Source organism: Pinus tabuliformis, chromosome 5_2 (genome assembly GCF_031772625.1).
Source record: "Pinus tabuliformis cultivar Carrire ecotype Pingquan chromosome 5_2, CPIR1, whole genome shotgun sequence".
Classification (NCBI taxonomy): domain Eukaryota; kingdom Viridiplantae; phylum Streptophyta; class Pinopsida; order Pinales; family Pinaceae; genus Pinus; species Pinus tabuliformis.
This window is the reverse complement of record NC_142306.1, coordinates 747,734,514-747,756,855: the sequence shown is the minus strand read 5'-3', so window position 1 is coordinate 747,756,855 and position 22,342 is coordinate 747,734,514.

The window sequence follows — 22,342 nt, the reverse complement described above, 5'->3', positions numbered from 1 at the left end:
CCGGGCGGGTGAGGGCGATTCTGGGAATCGCCCGGGCGGCAGGGCGATTCCGGGAATCGCCCGGGCGCCCTCACCCGCCCGCCCGGCGCCCTCACCCGCCCGCCTGCACGGCGCCCCCGCCCGCCCGACGCCCTCACCCGCCTCACTCGCCCGAGCGCCCTCGCCCGCCCGCCCGGCACCCTCACCCACCTCACCTGCCCGGGCGCCCTCGCCCGCCCGGCGCCCTCACCCGCCTCACCCGCCCTTGCCCGTCCGGCCGCCGGACGCCCTCGCCCGTCGCCCTCACCCGCCTCACTCGCCCTCGCCCGTCGCAGATCATGGTGAGCGTGTGAGCCGCTCGGACAGCAGCGCAGTGGGATATATATAACAGGTTGTTCACGGTTGGAGATTGTTGGAAAGCACGGTTTCATAGAGTCGGATTATACCTTGGATAAGCGAGCTGCTTGCGCAGTTTGGCAAGTGGGTCTCACGGCTTATGGTATGAGGTCACGATTGTAAGGTGCAGGTTTATGATCTCGGGTACATACACAATTCGGTGTAGTATTTGGGTGAACGGTGTATGAACCCGGGTGGGTACCGTTCACACAAAAGGTGCAGTTTTGATGTATTATTAAGGCCTCTCGTGCCTTGTTGTAATGGTTATAAGTATGGCCGTGTATTAGCCGGCATACTTGTGTACATGTACTATTGAAAAGAAAGTTATAATATATTGGTTGGGCGAACTCGTTTGGGAGTTGCCCCTCCCACTTACATATCTGTGTTATTGGTTCGATTTATGAAGCTGTTATGATTGTTTGTGTAAAGAACAAGGATTAAAGATTCATGCTAAGGTATATCAGTTTATGAAGAATATAAAGGTTAAGATTTATATGGCTGTAAGATAATCGGTTGATGTATGTTATATTATCGGTTTAAGAAGAAGTTGAATCGGTTAATACACGATTGTCTTGGATAAAGGCGTAGTCTACAACGTAAACTCGTTAAAAGGTGAACGTTGGTAGTGCCGCACCCGCCCAATAAACGAAAAAAAAGATTGGGGGCGTGACACCCTCACCTGCCTCACTCGCCCAGGTGCCCTCTCCTGCCCGCCCGCCCGCGTCCTCCTCACCCGCCTCACCCGCCCTCGCCCGCCCGACCGCCGGACGCCCTCGCCCGCCCGGCGCCCTTACCCGCCACACCCGCCTGCCCGGTGCCCTCACCAGCCTCACCCGCCCGCCCGGGCGCCCTCGCTCGCCCGCCCCGGCGCCCTCACACGCCCGTCTGCCCGGTGCCCTGACCCGCCCACTCCCCCGCACGGGCGCCCTGACCCGCTGGCCCTCCCGGGCACCCTCACCCACCCTGCCTCGGCCGCGCCCCCACTCGGCAAGCGGCAGGGCGATTCCGAGAATTGCCCTGCCGCCTACCGAGCGGTAGCACGGACCGCCCGGGTGACGCCTGCCTCCGCCGCGCCACCCGGGCCGCCTGCGCCCCCACCCGGCAGGCGGCAGGGCGCTTCCGGGAATCGCCCGGGCGAGTGGGTGAGGGCACCCGGGCGGGGGCGGGCGTGGTGGGTGGGTGAGGGCGCCGAGCGGGCAGGCGGGCGAGGGCACCAGGGCGGGTGAGGCGGGTGATGGCGCCGGGCGGGCGGGCGGGAGAGGGTGCCCGGGGAGGTGAGGGTGCCGGGCGGGCAAGGTCGTCCAGGCGGGTGAGGCGGTGAGGGTGCCGGGCGGGCGGGCGAGGGCGCTGGGGCGGGTGAGGCGGGTGAGGGCGCCGGGCGGGCAGGCGGGAGAGGGCGCCCGGGCGGGTGAGGGCGCCGGGCGGGCAAGGGCGTCCAAGCGGGTGAGGCGGTGAGGGTGCCGGGCGGGCGGGCGAGGGCGCCCTGGCGGGTGAGGCGGGTGAGGGCGCGGGACGGGCGGGCGGGTGAGGGCACCCGGGCGATTCCCGGAATCGCCCTGCCACCTGGGCGATTCTCGGAATCGCCCTCACCCGCCCGCCCGCCCGAGCGATTCCTGGAATCGCCCTCACCCGCCCGCCCGCCCGGGCGGGTGAGGGCGTCGGGCGGACAAGGGCGCCCAGGCGGTTGAGGCGGGTGAGGGTGTCGGGCGAGTGGGCGAGGGCGTCCGGCGGGCGGGCGGGCGAGGGCGCCCGGGCGGGTGAGACGGGTGACGGCGCCGGGCGGGCGAGGGCGCCGGCCGGGCGGGTGGGTGAGGGCGCCCGGGTGATTCCGGGCAGGCAAGGGCGCCCAGGCGGGTAAGCCGGGTGAGGGTGTCGGGCGGGCGGGCGAGGTCGTCGGGAGGGCGGGCGGGCGAGGCGCCCGGGCAGGTGAGGCGGGTGAGGGCGCCAGGCGGGCGAGGGCACGGGCGGGCGGGCGGGTGAGGGCGCCCGGGCTGGTGAGGGCGATTCCGGGAATCGCCCGGGCGGCAGGGCGATTCCCGGGCGGCAGGGCGATTCCAGGAATCGCCCGGGCGCCCTCACCCGCCCGCCCGCCTGGCGCCCTCGCCTGCCCGGCGCCCTCACCCGCCCGCCGGGCGGGTGAGGCGTGTGAGGGCACCGGGCGGGCGAGGGCACGGGCGAGTAGGCGGGTGTGGGCGCCCGGGCGGGTGAGGGCGATTCCGGGAATTGCCCGGGCGGTAGGGCGATTCCAGGAATCCCCCAGGCGCCCTCACCCGCCCGCCCGCCCGGCGCCCTCAACCGCTCGCCCGCCGGGCAGGTGAGGCGGGTGAGGGCGCCGGGCGGGCGAGGGCATGGGCGGGCGGGCGGATGAGGGCGCCCGGGCGGGTGAGGGCGATTCCGGAATCGCCCGGGCGCCCTCACCCGCCCGCCCGCCCGGCGCCCTCGCCCGCCCGGCGCCCTCACCCGCCCGCCCGCACGGCACCCTCGCCCGCCCGGCGCTCTCACCCGCCTCACCCGCCCGGGCGCCCTCACCCGCCCGGCACCCTCACCCGCCTGAGCGCCCTCGCCCGCCCGCCCTCGCCCACCCGGGCCTCGCCCGCCCGGCGCCCTCGCCCGCCCGCCCGACACCCTCACCCGCCTCACCCGCCCGTGCGCCCTCGCCCGCCCACCCGCTTGACACCCTCACTCGCCTCACCCGCCCTCGCCCGCCCGCTCAGTGGTGCCAGGTAAGGACAGGAATTCTAGGCAGAGGTGGTGGAGACAACATGTTACCTGGTCAACAGATCACCTTCATTAGCGTTAGAGGATAAGACTCCACAAGAGGTATGGACTAGTAAGAAACCCTCTCTTTCACATCTGAGAGTATTTGGATGTGTTGCATATGTACATGTTCCAAAGGAGAAACAAGCCAAGCTGGATAGTAAATTTGAAAAGTGCATCTTTATTGGGTATAAGTATGGTTTAAAGGGTTATAAGCTTTGGAACCCAGTAACAAGGAAGGTTGTGTACAACTGAGATGTGGTGCTCAGAGAGGTGAAAGATGTTATTAAACATGAAGTCCAAGCAAAGGAACATGAGAAGATAGAGTTTGAGCTAAAGGAGGAAGAATCGAACTCTACAATAGAGGAGGAATCTGACGATGAAGAGCCACAAACTCCTGGTGTGAGAAGATCATTTCCAGAAAGAAGGTAGCCAGAAAGGTATAGTCCATCCTCTTTCTGTTCAAATTTTTCTTTATCTATTAATAATGATGATCCCAGAACTGTGAAGGAAGCAGTAGATTGAGAGGATGGAAAACTCTTGAAAGAGGCCATGGTCGATGAAATTGCATCTTTGCACAAAAATGAGGCTTCGGATCTGGTGGAGTTGCCAGCTGGAAGGAAACCCATTAACAGCAAATGGGTGTTCAAGAAGAAGCCAAATGCATAAGGAAAGGTGGATAAATACAAAGCTCAGTTGGTAGCAAAAGGTTATTCCCAGGTGCCGGGAATTGATTTTGGTGATATTTTTTCTCCTGTTTCCAAGGTAGCTTCTATTAGATTATTTTTATCTGTTGCTGTTGCTTTTGATTTTGAAGTAGAACAGATGGATGTGAAGACAACATTTCCTCACAGGGATATAGAAGAGGAGATTTACATGAAGCAACCTGAAGGTTTTGCGGTGAAGGGTAAGAAACAAATGGTATGCAAGTTAAAGAATTATCTGTATGGGTTAAAAAAGTCACCAAGGATGTGGCATCAGAAATTTGATACATTTATACGGGGACTTGGCTTCACTAGAAGAAAAGCAGATCATTGTGTGTATTTTAAATTAATTGGTGACCGTGTTATTTATCTAGTCTTGTATGTGGATGATGTTAGGTTCTTATACCAACAGGAGTCATAACTTTGATTAACTAAGGTTAAGCCTTGTGAGGCGCCTGGGCTGGTGAGGGCGATTCCGGGAATCGCCCGGGCGGCAAGGCGATTTCGGGAATCGCCCGGCCGCCCTCACCCGCCCGCCCGCCCGGCGCCCTCACCCGCCCGCCTGCCGGGCGGGTGAGGTGGGTGAGGGCGCCGGGCGGGCGAGGGCACGGGTGGGCGGGCGGGTGAGGACGCCCGGGCGGGCGAGGGCGATTCCGGGAATCGCCCGGGCGGCAGGGCAATTCCGGGAATCGCCCGGGCGCCCTCACCCGCCCGCCCGTCCGGCGCCCTCACCCGCTCGCCCGCCGGGCGGGCGAGGGCACGGGCGGGCGGGCGGGTGAGGGCGCGAGGCGGGCGAGGGCACGGGCGGGCGGGCGGGTGAGGGCGCCCAGGCGGGTGAGGGCGATTCCGGGAATCGCCCGGGCGCCCTCACCCACCCGCCCGCCCGGCGCCCTCGCCCACCCGGCGCCCTCACCCGCCCGCCCACACGGCACCCTCGCCCGCCCGGCGCCCTCACCCGCCTCACCCGCCCGGGCGCCCTCACCCGCCCGCCCGGCACCCTCACCCACCTCACCCGCCCGGGCGCCCTCGCCCGCCCGCCCGCCCGGCGCCCTCACCCGCCTCACCTGCCCTCGCCCACTCGGCTCTCGCCCGCCCTCGCCTGCCCGGCACCCTCGCCCGCCCGCCCGGCACCCTCACCCGCCCGTGCGCCCTCGCCCGCCCGCCCGCCCGGCACCCTCACTCGCCTCACCCACCCTCGCCCACCCGGCGCCCTCGCCCGCCCGCCTCCCTCACCCGCCCGCCTCGCCCGCCCGCCCTCGCCCGCCCTCGCCTATCCGGCGCCCTCGCCCGCCCTCACCCACCCTCGCCCGCCCGGCGCCCTCACCCGCCCGCCCTCGCCTGCCCGCCCGGCGCCGTTACTCGCCACACCCGCCCGCCCGGCCCTCTCACCAGCCTCACCCGCCCGCCCGCACCGGCGCCCTCACCCGCCCGCTCGGCGCCCTCACCCGCTTGCCCGCTAAGTGCCCTGACCCGACCGCCCCCTCGCACGGGCGCCCTGACCCGTCGGCCCCCCCGGCCACCCTCACCCACCCTGCCTCGGCCGCGCCCCCTCCCCCCGGCAGGCGGCAGGGTGCCCGGGCAGGGGTGGGGGGCGGGTGAGGGTGGGTGAGGGCGACGGGGCAGGGTGGGGTGTCGGTTGGGGGGGCGGGTGAGGGCGCCCGGGCCGGTGGAGGGAGGGGTTGAGAGGGTTGGGGCGCCGGGGGTTGTGTGCGAGATTCGCAGACATCAAAGACCCATTAGAAGAGGAAAATGAGCAAAAGGAAACAGAAAATATTGTGGAAGAAGGCAATGATGAAACTCTAGAGGACGAAGAGTTTGGATTACGTGACATTGTTGATTAAATTTAAGTTATGCTTGTAAATCAAGCTTTGCAATGTTTTGACTTTGACATTTTATGAGAAGAATAAACACTCAATTAGGGTTGTTATACGTTCAATATCTGTAATATGTGATTTTCGCATTGATTTTTAAGTTAATCATTATTTTTTGAAAAAAAAAGTGATTATTATTATTTTTTTGACATGAAATTCATAAAAAAAAGCTATTATTTAACCATTTTTAGTTAAAATTATCATATAAAAATTGCGATTTTGACATGTCAATTCTAGCAAAAAATTATCAAAACGTGTAGTTTTTTAGTTATATTTATGTTAAAAATGGTTATTTTTATGTCCATTGTTAAAAAATATTGTTTTTTAGAAACAATTATTTCATGTGGATTGAAAAATTAATTAAGGATGTATAAATATGTAGAATATCGAAAATTCTAAATATCGACCTCCTAATTTAAAAATGCAAAACAATAAAAACCTCACTAAAAAGAAAGTTAAAATTAAAATAAAAAACAAGAAAATGTGAAGAAAACGACCACTTCAACCATGATCAAATTTACAAAATAATTATTTACATTTTATACATTAGAAAATTTAAAGCCAAAAAACATGTCTTTTAAAAAAAGGGGGTGATGCAGAATACTCACTTTTTTAAATCAGCATGAAAATCACTATGATTCTAAAACGTAATGTACATAAAAAAATTAAAGTGCCAAAAACTATGCTCTAAAAAAACATGTTTGTTCTGCATCACCCCTTTTCAAAATCAGGTCACTTTTTTGCTATCTCTACGAAACGGGTAACAGTATCAGTTCCCGTTATGATGGTTTGATTGATGTGGAGTTGTTTTTGGATGAATTTGAAAGGGAAGTATCGGAAGAGCATCGATTCTAGGCAGTGGAATTGGCACTACGCCTGCCCGTTGGTGGGGTACGCACAAGGAGAACTTTGCTAGATGGAAATAATGCAGAAGAATGATGAAGTTAAGATTTGGGTATACTAATACACAGATGACAGAAAAATAAAGTGGAAAGGATGACCTGCGCGATCATTTAGTGTGATGGACTAAGGCCCAGGGAACAGAACCACAACTAGAATGGGTGCATATTTTCTGTCACAACTTAGATACAATCCCAGTGAATTGGTATCTGGAAACGGAGCTTTGCCACAGAATAGTCGAATGGGACATTTTAAGAGAAATATTCTTACTAATTTTTAGCTTTGAGGATGGGTTTGCTTGTATTGACGAAGCGCTCCAGATATATTCAGAGCATCGAAGGAACCGGTAGAATGGGCTCAACTTGATTGGAGTACACAGTTGTGCCATGCGCTTGAATGTTACAATGTGGCTATTGAACAAGATGATGCTGATCCATGAAATATTAACATTCTGGATATAGAAGGACATAGCGAAGTTGAAGGACCGAAGGTGGAGAACCTGGGTATATTAGAACCTTTGAAAACTCGATAAGTAAACATTAGGTTTGAAGCAGAACCTAAGTTCACGAAGATAAGAGACTATTGGTATGATGATATAGTCAATAATGTGGTCGAACTATTGCATGATTACTAGTATTTATTCCCAATGAAGTTATTTGATTTGAAAGGGATTGTAAGAGACTTGGGTGTTATGAATATTACGTTGAAACTGGATGTGAAGCCTATTAAGCAGCGACCTTATAGGTTGAATCCAAAGTCTAAGGAAAAGGTGCGCTAAGAACTTTAGAAGATGTTGGCTACTAGTATTATTGAACTTGTTGAGGAATCTGATTAGGTAAGCCCTATGGTGATCCAGGAGAAGAAACAACAAGGTGAAATTAGGATATGCGTAGATTTAAGGAAGTTGAATGATGCATGTGTACATGATCGATTTCCTATGCCGTTCACAGATGAAGTATTGGAAAATGTGGGTGGACAAGAGGCGTATTAATTTACTGATGGTTTTTCAGGATATCATCAAATCAATATTGTGCCTGAAGATCGAAGAAAGACAACCTTCGTGATGGAGTGGGGTTGCTTTCAATATACAATTATGTCATTCGGATTAAAGAACGCGCCTGCAATCTTTTCCTTAGTCGTGATCGCGGCGTTCAAAGAGTTTATTCATAAATTCTTGGAAGTATACTTTTACAATTGGACTGTGTTTGGCTTGGTAAAGTGCCATGATGTGATTTGGCACCTTATGTTGGATACGTGTGGAAGGTACTATATCACACTGAATTTGAAGAAGTGTATATTCTATGTCCCCTTTTGGAATTTTGCTCAGCCATGTTGTATGTAAGCAGGGATTGATGGTGGACCCTACGAAGATCGTCGTAATTGTGAATGTGAAAGCTCCTAGGAATGTGAAACAAATGTGCAAAAAATTAGGACACACTGGGTATTACAGGAAGTTTATCAAGGCATATGCCCAAGTAACCACGATGACAGAGAAACTATTGAAGAAAGATGAGATTTTTTGTTGGGATGAAGACTGTCAGTGCAGTTTGGATGTCTTGAAGGAAAATATGGTGACAACACCTATTTTGGTATCTCCAGACTAGATGAAATAATTCCATGTGCATGTAGACGCCTCTTGAATTGCGCTTGGAGTAGTATTAACACAAGAAAGTGAGGGCAAGATTGATTGTCTGGTAGCTTTTGCGAGCAGAAACTTATCCAAAGCTGAGAAGAATTATTCCACTATAGAGCACGAAGGGTTCGCAATGGTCTATGCTCTACAGAAGTTTAGACATCATTTATTGGGTGAACGCTTTAAAATGTATACAGATCACTCCATGCTGAAGAACTTGGTCAATAATCCTATGTTGGGGGGAAAGATATGATGATGGTTACTATTGTTCTAGGAATATGACTTTGAAGTAATTATGAAGCTAGGAAGGTTGAATGTCGGACCAGACCATCTGTCAAGGATTGAAATATGAATGCATTAAAAAAGGTCTGCAATGCAAATATGAATGATTGGGACATGCACATACTTGTTGTTTTATGGCCTTATAAGATGACTTGCAAGAAGTTGACAGGTCAAAAACCATCCATGTTGGTCTATGGGATTGAAGCAGTCATGCCTATGGAGTATATTGTGCAGAGTCTACGTATTACAACTTTAACAAACATGGCAAATTGCAAGACCTTGGAGGAATTACTTGCGTAGTTGATGGAGTTAGAATAATATCACTTTCCTGAGGGATTTCATCAGCAAGTGAAAAAGAAGTGCGAGAAATCAAAGCACGATAGGCATATTAAGCTGCACACGTTTAAGGTGGATGATTTAGTGTTGCTATACGACAACAATTTCACGAAATTTCCAGGAAAGTTTCAAATGCACTAGTTGGGGGCATATGTTATTAAGGAGATCATGGATGGTGGTGTAGTTCAGCTTGCAAAGATGAATGGGGAACCATTCCCTGGGAAAGTGAACGGAAGTAGACTGAAGTTTTACACAAGGGATCATGCCCCTGTGCAATGAATATATGGCTACAGGACAGTCTTAGTAATCCAAGCAGTTGTAAGGGATTGTGGGACTATAAAATATGCTACTCGATGAAGTAAATGACATAGTTGGGGGTTGAACAACGGAATACAAGAGTGCGACATGTGAAGTTGCACTGGATGAGCTGCGCCATGGAGGATGGTGCTGTGCAGAGGGGTCCAAAATTAGTCGTTGGGGTTACTATTCATGATTTGATGGCCAAAAATCAGTTAAGAGGAGTGGGTAGGCGCTATTATTTTGAATATCATTGGAGATCTACCGTCAAAGATGCATTTATTATCATAATTTGGTGGAATGGTCGGATTTGAATTTAAAACTTCCTATAAATTATGCGTGTTGGTCTGCCGAAGAACACTTTTCATTCTGAGAGTTCTCTGGGTGCTTTGCTGTTTGATGCTTACGAATCGTCAATTATGGGAGGAGTTTGTGATCTACCCCTCTTTCACAAAATACACTGAGTAATCCCAAAAGTTGTTCATATAACGGATGACTGCTACAAACCCCACCGATATCGTAGGTTCCAAAGCTGTTGTTTTTGATTTGTTGGGCCCTGAGAGTTCAACTATGGAAGCGTCAAACCTTGTCCCTACCATGCTGAGGTTTCCTACGCTAAAGCAATCTGATGCTAAAGAAAAACAGAAGAAGTTGATGCCGGTGAGATAGTCACCGAGTAAGACCCCAAAGGTGGGACCGAAGGAGAAGAAAGGTAAACAATCGAAGAAAGTGGTTGATTTGGAGGAGGAAGAATACGAAGGTGTGGAAGAGGTTGATACCAAGGAGGGTGAGCCTATCACATGGCTCCCAGAGTATATCCCTTCGCAGAAGGGATAAACCAAAGTTACCAAGGACTCAGATTATGGGAAATTCACAGTTTCAACACCCTTGTTGCCTGAACAGGTGGAATTTGAAGGCACAACACTTGCGTGCATTCTAGTGCTGAAAATGGGGGATTGGGACATCGTGGACCATGAGAAATTCACATATTTGGCGACCAACAAGTATATGATGAAAATTTACTATGAAGAGACTGGGGTTACACTGTTGGAACCTATGGCGTGGTTCAAGGGTGTTGAGTAGGCTGGGTTGCTGCACATACTCTGCGTACGGCCTTTTCATAGATTGAAAATCAGCACGGTGTGTGTAGTCCAGCTCCTCGTATTGGTGCATGATGGGTGCCTATGGCTTGGGGAGCCCATCCCAATTACAAACATGTTAATTCATCGGATCACAAAGCTTCCCTACAAAGGGGCGGACCCTGCCAAGGAGTTTGGAGGGAAAAGTGGAGAAAAAGAGTTAGTAGACAAGATGAAGGCCGAATATGGGCTCGTTAAGAAGTCACACAGATATTCTATCCGCTCTATTTAGGACAAGGCGGTGCAATGCGCCGCCTAGATTCTTGCAGGGAAAATCCTGAGGAAATGTCCTGCTAACGAAGTTCTGAAGTCATTGGTATCACTAGCTGCCTAGTGCGCGAAGGGAGTTCAATACAACTGGGCGAAGTATCTGTGCAAGGAGTTCCTCGAGAACTTCCACGAAGATCAGCAAGAGAGCAAGCATTTCCACTATGTGTGGTTTTTACTATCTATTATTTTAGTAGCTTGGATATTGTCGGAGGACAGTCAGTTTCCCCCGTAACAAAAATACTTACTTGAGGCAACAAGGTTCACTTCATTGTGGATAACAAAGGATCTAAAAAGGATCAAGGAGTCGAAAATTTTCTAGATTCTGATGGAGATGGACCTTCACATGGTTATCAGTCAGAGGCCAAGGTTGTCCCCAACCTTGTTCGTGCAATTGATGACCTACGCGGAGTTCAAGGCCGATTTCCATAATGTTTCAATCAGGGTGTGCAAGGACCCAAAGCACCTATGGCACAAGCTACCATATTTGGTACCTGAGACAGACATGCAAAAGATCGTGGGGAGTTGGCTAGTTGAGTGGCATGAACCCATAGAGCTTGGCATAGGTACTAGTAAAGGTGCAGGCAACTCTACTGTGCAGAAGCATAAAGAAGTAGCACAAAAGGAGGCAAGGGCTCTGGTTGAGAAAAAGAAGAAAGAAGCCGCTGACAAGGTTGCTGTGGAAAAAGAACGCACTGTGAAGGAACGTGCTAAGAAGGAGTGCGCTATGAAAGAGAGAGCTGAGAAAGAATGCATGGAGATAAAAGACTTTGAAGATTTGGCTTCGTAGTGCATAGATAAGATGGATCTTTCAAAGGAGGAAGGAGGCGGTGGAGAGGAGCAAAGCACTCCCTTCACCTTGAAGAGGCGTGGGTAGGAGCAGACTGGTGGACAATGAAAAAAGCATAAGTATGATAAGAAGATGTGCATTGACCAGATGGTGCTTACAAAAGGTGATCTTGATGAGATTAGTGACAAGGTTAGAGACATGACAACTAAGTTGTTGCAACAGTTTGAGAAACAGTATATGTAGACGTTGGGGAGCATCCAAGAGGGTTTGTGCGAGCTACAGATCCAAACTAGCAGGATTCAAGTGGGCGTTGGGAAAGCAAGCGGGGTACAAGGGACCCTGACATAAGGAAGTGGAATAGTCGCAAAGCTAGAATGGACTCTAGACCTCAGAGTCATACCATTGCCATAAGGGTCCGTTCATGCAAAATTAGATGAGGATTCCATTGTGCTCAGTACAGTGAAGGAAATGGGAGTGAATTTGTCCATGCTGCTACTTTCGACTCTCCATGCATTTCATCAGGGGGTTTTAGATGAGCTGAGGATCAGAGAGAAGTGTGCCCTCACAGTCATAAGTGACTTTAAGGTCAACAATGAACAGATGTTCACAAAGAAAACGTAGTCACTGAAGGAAAAGGAGGAGATACAGACAAGAAGTTAGAGCCTGGAGACATCAATCGAGTAGGCCTGCAAGACAGTGCCAGAATTGAACATCTCGGAGGATGCCAAAGCTTCGGCAAAAGCAAGGAAATTGGCTGTTGCAGTACGTGCATCAAAGGATGAAGTGGGCATGGTTACTTTTGATTTCCAAATGAAGATATCCAAGCTACAGTTGAAGTTGTAGCCAACTACTCTGCCAGAGGTTTGGGAGCAACACAGAGCAATAATCAAGGAGAATATGGGCACATTGGATACCACAATCATAGATGCACCACGATGTTTGATCAAGCTTTGGAATTGTGGAACAAATTGTAGGAGGACCCGAACTTTAGGAGGCTGAATGTTGGGTCCCTATAATACTAGTGATTACCCCATTCATATTGTAGTTGCATCCCTTATTAATATTATTATGCCCCTATTATCCCCATTGTTATTACTGTGCCCCATAGAATCCCTCTATTGTTATTTTTTGGCTTTATATTATTATTGTTAGGTCGGCTGGGTTATATTGTGACTCATTAGACTCCTATATATAGAAAGGAGGTTTTTTCATTTGAATCATCCAAGAATTTTTCATTTATGTAATTAAAAGAGGTTGTCCCCTCAAAGAGGCTGAATTCTAATGCATTGATATATCTTTTCTATCTTTTCTTGAGCTTGTTTCATAACATTTGGTATTAGAGCTTTGGATTCTAGGGTTTTGCTGCTCCAAACAGGTCATCGTGGCATTTTCACTATAACTTTTTTTCTGCGTCGTTTCAGAAGCTAAAAAAAAACCATTTGATAAGAAATTGTGCTAAATCGTGGGACCGAATTTCAGAGATTTTCACGCCATATTTACGGAGATATGATCTGAGGAAGTTGGTATTTTTGTAGAATCTTGAATTACGTTCCAAATAGGTGACTTGGGGAAAATCGTCATAACTTTCTCTCTGAGCATTAGATTGAAATTTAGTAAGAAGGTACAGAAAGAGGACGAACTATAGTTTCTTGTATATATTTTGCAGAGCCAAAGGTTGAAACAGTGACTTGTTGCACGTCGTACAAGTTCGCTCTACTGAACTAGTCTATAATCAGGTCACTATGGGAGATTTTGCATAACTCTTCCTTGGAGAATCCAATTTGGATCAGACTGGTGGCATTAGAAAGCAACCTAAAATCTCTAGCATGAATCATGAAGAAGAGGAAGAAATGCTACATGATATATCAAAATTACAAGAACAAGTGCAACAAATATCATGCTCACAAAAGCTAACACAAACTAAGATAAATGGCGTGGAATCTAAGATAAAGGGCATGGAAGCTAAGATGGACAATTTGAAGATAGATTTGAAGACAGATTTGAAGAGAGACATGGTAGATTTGAAGACAGACTTGAAGACAGACATGGCAGATTTGAAGACAGATTTGACAAATTTTCTACAAGAAATACTTACTAATGGTGAAAAGGTTGTAAAGGAAACTCATGATGCGAACAAAAGAAATGTTAATCATGATTTCATAGACTCTAATGTGGGATCGAAGGCCCGCCATATTCCAAAAATCGATATGAGGAAGCTTGATGGCAAGGATCCCGCAACATGGATATTACAGATGGAGTAATTTTTCGATCTCAATAATGTGCAAAACACACAAAAGGTATGTATTGAAACTTTATATTTGGAACCAAATCAATTTGTATGGTATCAATGGCTTTGCTCTCGTAAACAAATTATCACTTGGGCAATTTTTACGGAAGAATTGAAAACACATTATGAGGATACAAAAAACAACACTTTTTTAAGCCAATTGATAAGTCTCAAACAAAAGGGTTCAATAATGGAGCACATTGAGGAGTTCCAAAAATTGAACATAAGGGTAAAAAATATTCCAGAGGAGCATAGGATTGATGTGTTCATAGGAACTTTAAAGGATAATATCCAACATGATGTTCGCCTTTGGGAACCTGATTCATTAGAGAAGGCATTCAGGTTAGCAAGAAAAATGGAAAGAAAAACTATGGCAACCAGGAAGCATACCACTCACAACTATAAAGATGGAAGTGTTTTTTCCCCTAGTCTTCCACAACCTATAAGGTTGACACCGCAACATTGGAAGAAAAAAGAGCAAAAGGGCTTTGTTACAGTTGTGATAGAAAATACACTAAAGGTCATAATTGTGCTGAGAAGAAATTATTCTACATATATTGCGAAGAAGAAGAAGAAAAGGAGCAAGAAAGGTCAAAAGAAGAGGATATACTCCAGGAACAAAGCCTAGATAAAGAAGAAATGAATCCAACCATATCTTGTAATGCATTGGCTGAAATTACCACTCCTCAAACCATCAAGATAGAAGGACAAATCAAGCAGAAAATGGTAATAGTGTTGATTGATTTAGGAAGTACCCACAATTTTATTGATTGTAAGGTAGCAAAAGAATTGAATTGCTTCTTATATCCAACACTAGAGTGTCAAGTGATGGTTGCAAATGGAGGAATAATAAATTGCTTTGGAAAGTGCCATAATATCAAGTTATCGATGGGAGAATATGTATTGACTAGCCCAATGCTTTCCATTCCAATGGGAGGTGTTGATGTTGTACTAGGAGTCCAATGGCTACAATTCTTGGGTACAATAGCTTTTAAATTTCAAGAACTTTTCATGAAATTTTCTGTGGAAGGAAAGGAAGTTGAATTAAGGGGTATTGCAGGGAAACCGGGAAGGATAATCAGATCTAATGGTATGACAAAGCTTCTAAAAAAGGAACAAAGAGGTGTAATTGCACAATTATGTTCACTAGATGTTTCCACATTCGAATCATCTATTTCTCTAGATCTCCAAAAAGTCTTGAACAATCATTCCAAGGTATTTGAGACTCCCAAAGGTCTCCCACCTATTCATGATCATGATCATGCTATTCATCTGATTCCAGGAAGTGTTCCTCCAAACATCAGGTCGTACATATATCCCTATGCCAAAAGAGTGAAATTGAACGTATGGTTGCAGAAATGCTAGAGGCTGGTATAATTCAACTGAGTCAAAGTTCTTTCTCTGCTCCAGTAGTATTAGTGCACAAGAAGGATGGATCATGGCGCATGTGTCCGGATTATAGGGAGCTCAACAAGCTAACTATTAAAGATAAGTTTCCCACTCTTGCCATTGACGAATTACTGGATGAATTGCATGGATCAATTTACTTCACCAAGTTGGATCTTCGTTCAGGATATCATCAAATCAGAATGAAGACTGAAGACATTCCAAAAACAACATTTAGAACTCATGAGGGTCATTATGAATTTTTGGTCATGCCTTTTGGCCTTACCAATACACCTTCAACATTTCAAGGTTTGATGAATTCCATTTTCAAACCATTCCTTAGAAAATTTGTGTTAGTATTTTTTGATGATATACTAATCTACAGAAAGTCTTGGAAGGGTCATGTTGAACATGTTGACAGGGTGCTACAACTATTGGAGGAGAAACAATTATATGCAAAAAGATCCAAATGTTTCTTTGGAGTACAAGAGGTGGAATATCTGGGTCATATTGTATCTCATGAAGGAGTTAAGGTAGACCCTAGTCAAATTAAAGCCATTAAGGAATGGAAAATCCCCACATCCATAAAGCATTTGCAAGGATTTCTCGGGTTGACAGGGTATTACTGTAAGTTTGTTAATAATTATGGGAGAATAGCAGCACCTCTAACAACATTATTGAAGTAAGATGCATTTTCATGGACTCCAAAAGCAAAAAAGGCCTTCGAACATCTTAAAGAGGCAATGTGCCAAGCACTGGTCTTAGCTACACCAGACTTCACAAAGACCTTTATTATGGAATGTGATGCTTCAGGAAATGGAATTGGTGTTGTTTAATGCAAGATGAAAGACCCATTGCTTTTGAAAGTCGTCCAAGCAAGGGAAAGTTTTACACAAAGCTATTTATGAGAAGGAAATGTTGGCAATACTCCATGCACTTAAGAAATGGCGACCCCACCTAATGGGAAGACACTTCAAGGTAAAAATAGATCATGATAGCCTTAAATAATTTTCAGAACAAAGATTATCCTCTGAAGAGCAACAAAAGTGGGTCACAAAGATGTTGGGTTATGACTTTGAAATCATATACAAAAATGCGAAGCAAAATGTGGTGGCAGATGCACTCTCAAGAAAGAATGAGGATGTCGAAGCATTGTTGTGCGCCATTTCTATTATCCAACCAGATTGGATAAATGAAGCAAGGGAGGAATGGAAGAATCACGAAGAAGTGTGGGCACTTATTCGAAAGTTACAACAAGATTTCAGTACGTCTGATACATTTAGCTGGCAAAATGATTCTTTGTGGTACAAAGATTGCTTATACCTCTGTAAGAATTCCCAACTAAAAAAAATATTCTTATGGAATTTCACACTTCTCCCTTAGGAGGGCACTCGAGATTTTTAAAAACCTACCACAAGGTTAAGAAGGAATTTTTTTGGGATGGCCTTAAATTGGATATTCAAAAATTTGTGGTGGAATGTTTGGTTTGCCAACAAAATAAAGTTGAAACAATTAAGACAACAGGTCTATTACAACCTTTAACCATTCCATGACAACGTTGGGAGGAGGTTTCAATGGATTTTATCACAGGTTTACCCAAGTCTGAGGGAAAGAGTGTCATCATGGTGGTAGTTGACAGACTTACTAAGTATGCACACTTTTGTGCATTATCACATCCATTTAAATCCATTACAATATCTACTGAATTTATGGAAACAATTCAAAAGCTACATGGAAACCCAAAGATTATTGTAAGTGACAAAGATCCCATTTTCGTTGGAAATTTTTGGACAGAATTATTTTCTTGTCTTGGTACTCATTTAGCTCATAGCTCATCTTATCATCCTCAATCTGATGGGAAAACTGAAATAGTAAACAAATGTTTGGAAGGATATCTTCGTTGCTTTGTATCTGATAAATAGACACAATGGGTCAAATGGTTGCCTCTGGTTGAATGGTGGTATAACACTTCCTTCCATACAGCAACAAAAATGACCCCATTTATGGCACTTTATGGATATCAGCCACCATGCATCACATCATATTTAAGATAAAAATCTAAGGTTCAAGCAGTGGAAAATCACATCGAACATCAACAACAAGTCCTGCAACTCTTAAAGGATAACCTCGTGTTGGAACGAAATAGAATGAAACAACAGGCAGATCAACATTGTAGCGAAAGAATTTTTGATGTAGGTGATTGGGTATTCCTACGGCTACAACCGTATAAGCAAATGTCCCTCAAGCAAGCTAAGAAGGATAATAAATTATCACCAAAGTATTGTGGTCCGTACAAGGTGTTGCAACATATTGGTACTATGGCATACAAATTAGAGCTTCCTGTAGCTTCTCGATTGCACCCAGTTTTCCATGTTTCATGTTTAAAGAAGGTTATAGGTGACAAGCTCCCAGTTCAAACAATATTGCCAGAACTTGATTAGGAAGGAAAAATTATATTGGAATCGGAAGCAGTCACAGAAACAAGTACTCGACAGCTATGAAATCGATTAATTTCGGAGTATCTTATAAAGTGGAAGAACTTATCCGCTGAAGATTCCACATGGGAGGATGAGAATTTTATACAGAAGCATCCATAACTACTCAAGCGTTGAGGACAACAATTTTTTGAAGGAGAGGGGCATGTTGGGTCCCTATAATACTAGTGATTACCCCATTAATATTGTAGTTTCATCCCTTATTAATATTGTTGTGCCCCTATTATCCCCATATTGTTATTATTGTGCCCCATAGAATCCCTTTGTTGTTAATTTTGTGGCTTTATATTATTATTGTTAGGTCAGCTGGGTTATATTGTGACTCCTTAGACTCATATATATAGAAAGGATGTTTTGTCATTCGAATCATCCAAGAATTGTTCATTTATGTAACGTAAAGGAGGTTTCCCCCTCGAAGAGGCTGAATTCTAAGGCATTGATCTATCTTTTCTATCTTTTCTTGAGCTGGTTTCATAACACTGAACAACGATGTACGAGAGACACACTGCAAGTGTGATGAAGTCTGTGAGATTGCATGCACTTTGGTGCCAACGCAACGGATCACGAAGTTGTAGGAAGGCAAGCGGTTGCAAGCACAGACGGAAGAATTACAGAGGAAGGAGGACCTTCTGAATGCTAGGCTGAAGCCATGGCTAGAGGAGGCCTTCCATCTTACTTTATTGCTTAAGAAAAAGTTAAAAGTCTTGCAGCAGACTCAGAGGATAATGTGCCTAATGGTTGAAGGCTCGATAACAGAGAAATTAGTCGAAGAAGTACAGTAGATAGCAGTACAGATCGTTGTTGAGGTCGCAACATTATAAGTTGATTTGGGTGGCCTCCGCAGCAAGATCGAGGTGCCAATTGGGTGATCTAGGGTGAGTCGCTATATTTGTTTTGGGGTCCTGTTGGGTAGGGTCCTTAGGGGTCAGTTTTGGGGTTAGTTTAACCCAATTTTGTAAATTTTTTTGTAAAGAATGTAAAGTCTCCGTGAAATGTGGATGCGGAGCTCGTAACTAGATAGGAGTCAAAAGGGTTTTAGCCCCATGTTTTGGTTCGGTTTTAAGATTCTCCCATGGTCTCGGGACCATGGTATTATATGGAAAAAAATCTATAAATAGTTGAGTCATAGCGAGTCTTAGAGATAACTTAGAATCAATAATTGTGAACTTTGAATGAGTTTTGTGGTTTTGGGAAAGTGCTAAGGTAGGAAGGCTCTGCTTCTTGTACTTAGGCGATAAGGGGAAGGCTCCTACAGCTGAGTGAGTAGGAGGACTTGGTAAGTCCACAACTGAGTGCGCAGACTCCTACAGCTGAGTGCACAGGGCGAAGAAGTCTGTAATTTGAATGTTGGAATTGAATAAAGACTGGTTTTGAAGAATTATTGTGCATTTGAGTATTATTGTCAATTCTGCTTATGTTATATTATCTCGCTCAATAATATGTTTTCATCGAATAATGTATGAATTCTATGTGAAACTACTGAATCTATCTTATTTATGCCTGTTTTAAGAAATTATCTTTGTTCGCGAAGTTACAGGTTATTTATGTTATCATTTATGATAAATTGGATAGATCTGTGTGAAGGGATATCTAGGGTTATTGATTAACGCATGCAAGTGGATAATCCTCCTATTTAGGGTTTGCAAATACTGATCATGGAACTTCATGAAGCTCTAGAAGCCATTTTACCTGAGTTACTGTAACGATCTCTAGAAGGATATCAATCTGCGCAGAGGCATATCTGAGGTGAAAAGACTTAAAAACCACTTATCACATGTCCCTGGATGCAGAAACCTGGTTCTAGTATCCCCCAATACTGCTTTGGGTGAGACTGTAGCCTGCGCAACGCGGGTTGTTGCTGAAAGCGTCAACAATTAGGGTTTTTTTGGTTGGTGTGAACAACTCTGAACTTGGGTAGGCCCTCGTAAGCCAACACATTCGATTTTAATGGTATGCCTACATCAACACATTTGAATGTATTGTCACTTGGATCATATAGTATTATCTTTTGCATGGACTGGTTGTATCTTACTAGGACCAAGGGGGATTGTTAAGACAAGGCCATTGAGTTCTTGGATGAAAATGGAGAACAAAGGATCTTGCAAGATAAGAAGAAGACAACATCAGGTAGAATGGTGAAAACTATGCAGGAAAAGTGTAGTCGCAGAAAAAGGTGTGCGTTATTTGCAGTGCACATTTCTAGTGATAAGGTAAGGATGTTGAGGATGTGGATGTATTGAGAAGGTACCTGATCTTGCAGTAGTTTCAATATGTGTTTCCAGAACAGATTTTAGAGTTTCTCCCCATAGAGAAGTGGAAATTTCCATTCAGTTGGTACCAGGGGTAGTACCAACATCGAAGGCACCATACAAGATGAACACACCAAAGTTAGTAGAGCTAAAGTTATAGCTGAAGGAAATGCTTGGCAAGGGATACATTTGGCCAAGTGTATCACCTTAGGGTGCAACAATATTGTTTGTGAAGAAGAAGGATGGTACTCTCAGGCTATGGATTGATTACAAGAATTTTAACAAGGTAACCATCAAGAACAGGTATTTGTTCCTAACGATTGATGACTTATTTGATCAGTTGAAGGGAGAATAAATGTTCTCGAAGATTGATTTGTGATTAGGAAAACATCAGGTACGCATCAAGGAGGAGGAAATTAAAAAGACAAATTTTCAGACCAGGTATGGGCATTATGAGTTTTTTGTAGTTCCATTTGGTTTGACTAACGCTCCAACTAATTTTATGTACTTGATGAATAGTGTATTGTACCCTTATCTGGACAAGTTTGTTATTGTATTCATTGATGAAATCTTGATATATTCTAAAAATGAGTAATATCACGTCGAGCAATTAGCAATAGTGTTGAGAATACTAAGAGAGCATCGGTTTTATGCCAAGCTTAGCAAATGCGGTTTCTATCAGAGACAGGTACATTACTTGGGACATGTTTTTTGTAAGGAAGGTATAGTTGTGGATCCAGATAAGATAAGAGCTATCATGGAGTGGGAAACCCTTAGAAATGTGGATGAGGTGAGATCATTCATGGAGCTAGCAGGTTATTACAGGAGCTTCATCAAGAACTTCTCTCTCATTTCATATCCTATTACATCACTACAACGGTAAGGTAAGAACTTTGAATGGACTGAGGAATGTGCAGCTACTTTTGAGCAATTGAAGTAGTTTTTGACAAATGATCCTATGTTAAAGATTATAGATTGAGGCAAAGAGTTTGTGGTGTGTACAAATGTTTGCAAGAGAGGACTTGGCAGAGTCCTGATGCAGGAAGGATAGGCAGTATGATATGAGTCATGAAAACTGAATGAGAATGAGAAGAATTGTCCGACACAAGATCTTGAGTTGGCAACAACCATCCATGCATTTAATATGTGGAGGCACTATCATCTTGGCAAGAGGTTTGTACTGATGAGAAACCACAATGGATTGAGATATCTGTTTGACCTACCGAATCTAAATGCCAGGAAAGCTAGATGGTTGTCCACAATTAGTGAGTTTGACTTTGCGATTAGCTACATAAAGGGTAAGGAGAATAGGGTTTCATATGCTCTTAGTAGGAGAGTATAGGTGAAGCACATAACAAATATGAGTTCTTATGGGATAGACTTACATGATTGGATCTTGCAGGTAGGACAATAGGATGGCCAGTACATGGAGCTTATGTATAGGTTATAGTAGGGTACATGTGTTCAATATGTGAACCATTGTCTTACTGAATATTGTTTAGTAATAGTTAGGGACAGAATACATTTATTGAATGATAGTGAGCTCAAGACAACTATTTTGTGAGAGTTTCATGCAAAACAATATACAGGTCACCCAGGCTACCAGAAGACATTGACAACAGTGAATATGTTTTATCATTTCCAAAATATGAGAAAGGACATAGTAGAGTTTGTGGCTAGATGTTTGGGCTGTCAGAAGGTGAAAGACAAATGTAAGCATCCAGGTGGACTACTACAACTGATTATGATTTTAGAGTGGAAGTGGGAGGTCATTTCCACGTATTTCATTACAGGTTTGTTGGGGACATCTAGACAGCATGATTCTATCATGGTTGTGGTAGACAGGTTGACAAAGGTAGTGCACTTACATTTATCTAGTGATGTGGCACAAGTATTCATTAGAGATGTGGTGAGGTTGCATGGTGTGTCGAAGAACATTGTGTTAGACAGGGGTGCTACATTCACTTTTATGTTATGGAAAGACTTATTTGAAGGTTTGGCTACATAGTTGGCCTTCAACATACCTTATCATCTGCAGACATATGGACAAATGGAGAGGGTCAACGGGATTTTGGAGGACATGTTGAGGATGTATGTGATGCATCGACAATGGAAGTGGGAAGGGTATCTACCTTTGGATGAGTTCACTTACAAAAATGGTTCCCAAGAGTTACTGAGGATGAGTCTGTTTGATGTACTATATGGGTGGAGTTGTAATACCCCCATTCGTTGGAGTGATCTAGTGAATAGGGTGTTGATAGGGTCGGACATGTTGGCGGAGATGGAACAAGAAATGTAGGTAATCAAGAAGAATCTAAAGGAAACATAGGAAAAACATAAAGTTTATGCATATCAGAACAAGGTGTTTAACCTGAGTTTTAGGTTGGGGAACAGGTGTACTTGCGCATCAATCCCAAGAAGAGTTCCTTAAGGATTGGGTCATGTGTGAAGCTGGCAACTTGGTTTTGTGGACCTTTCAAGATTCTTGAAAGGATTGGTCCAATAGCCCATTGACTTGCATTGCCTCCTACAGTGAAAGTCCATGATGTTTTCCATGTGTCATTACTTAAGAAG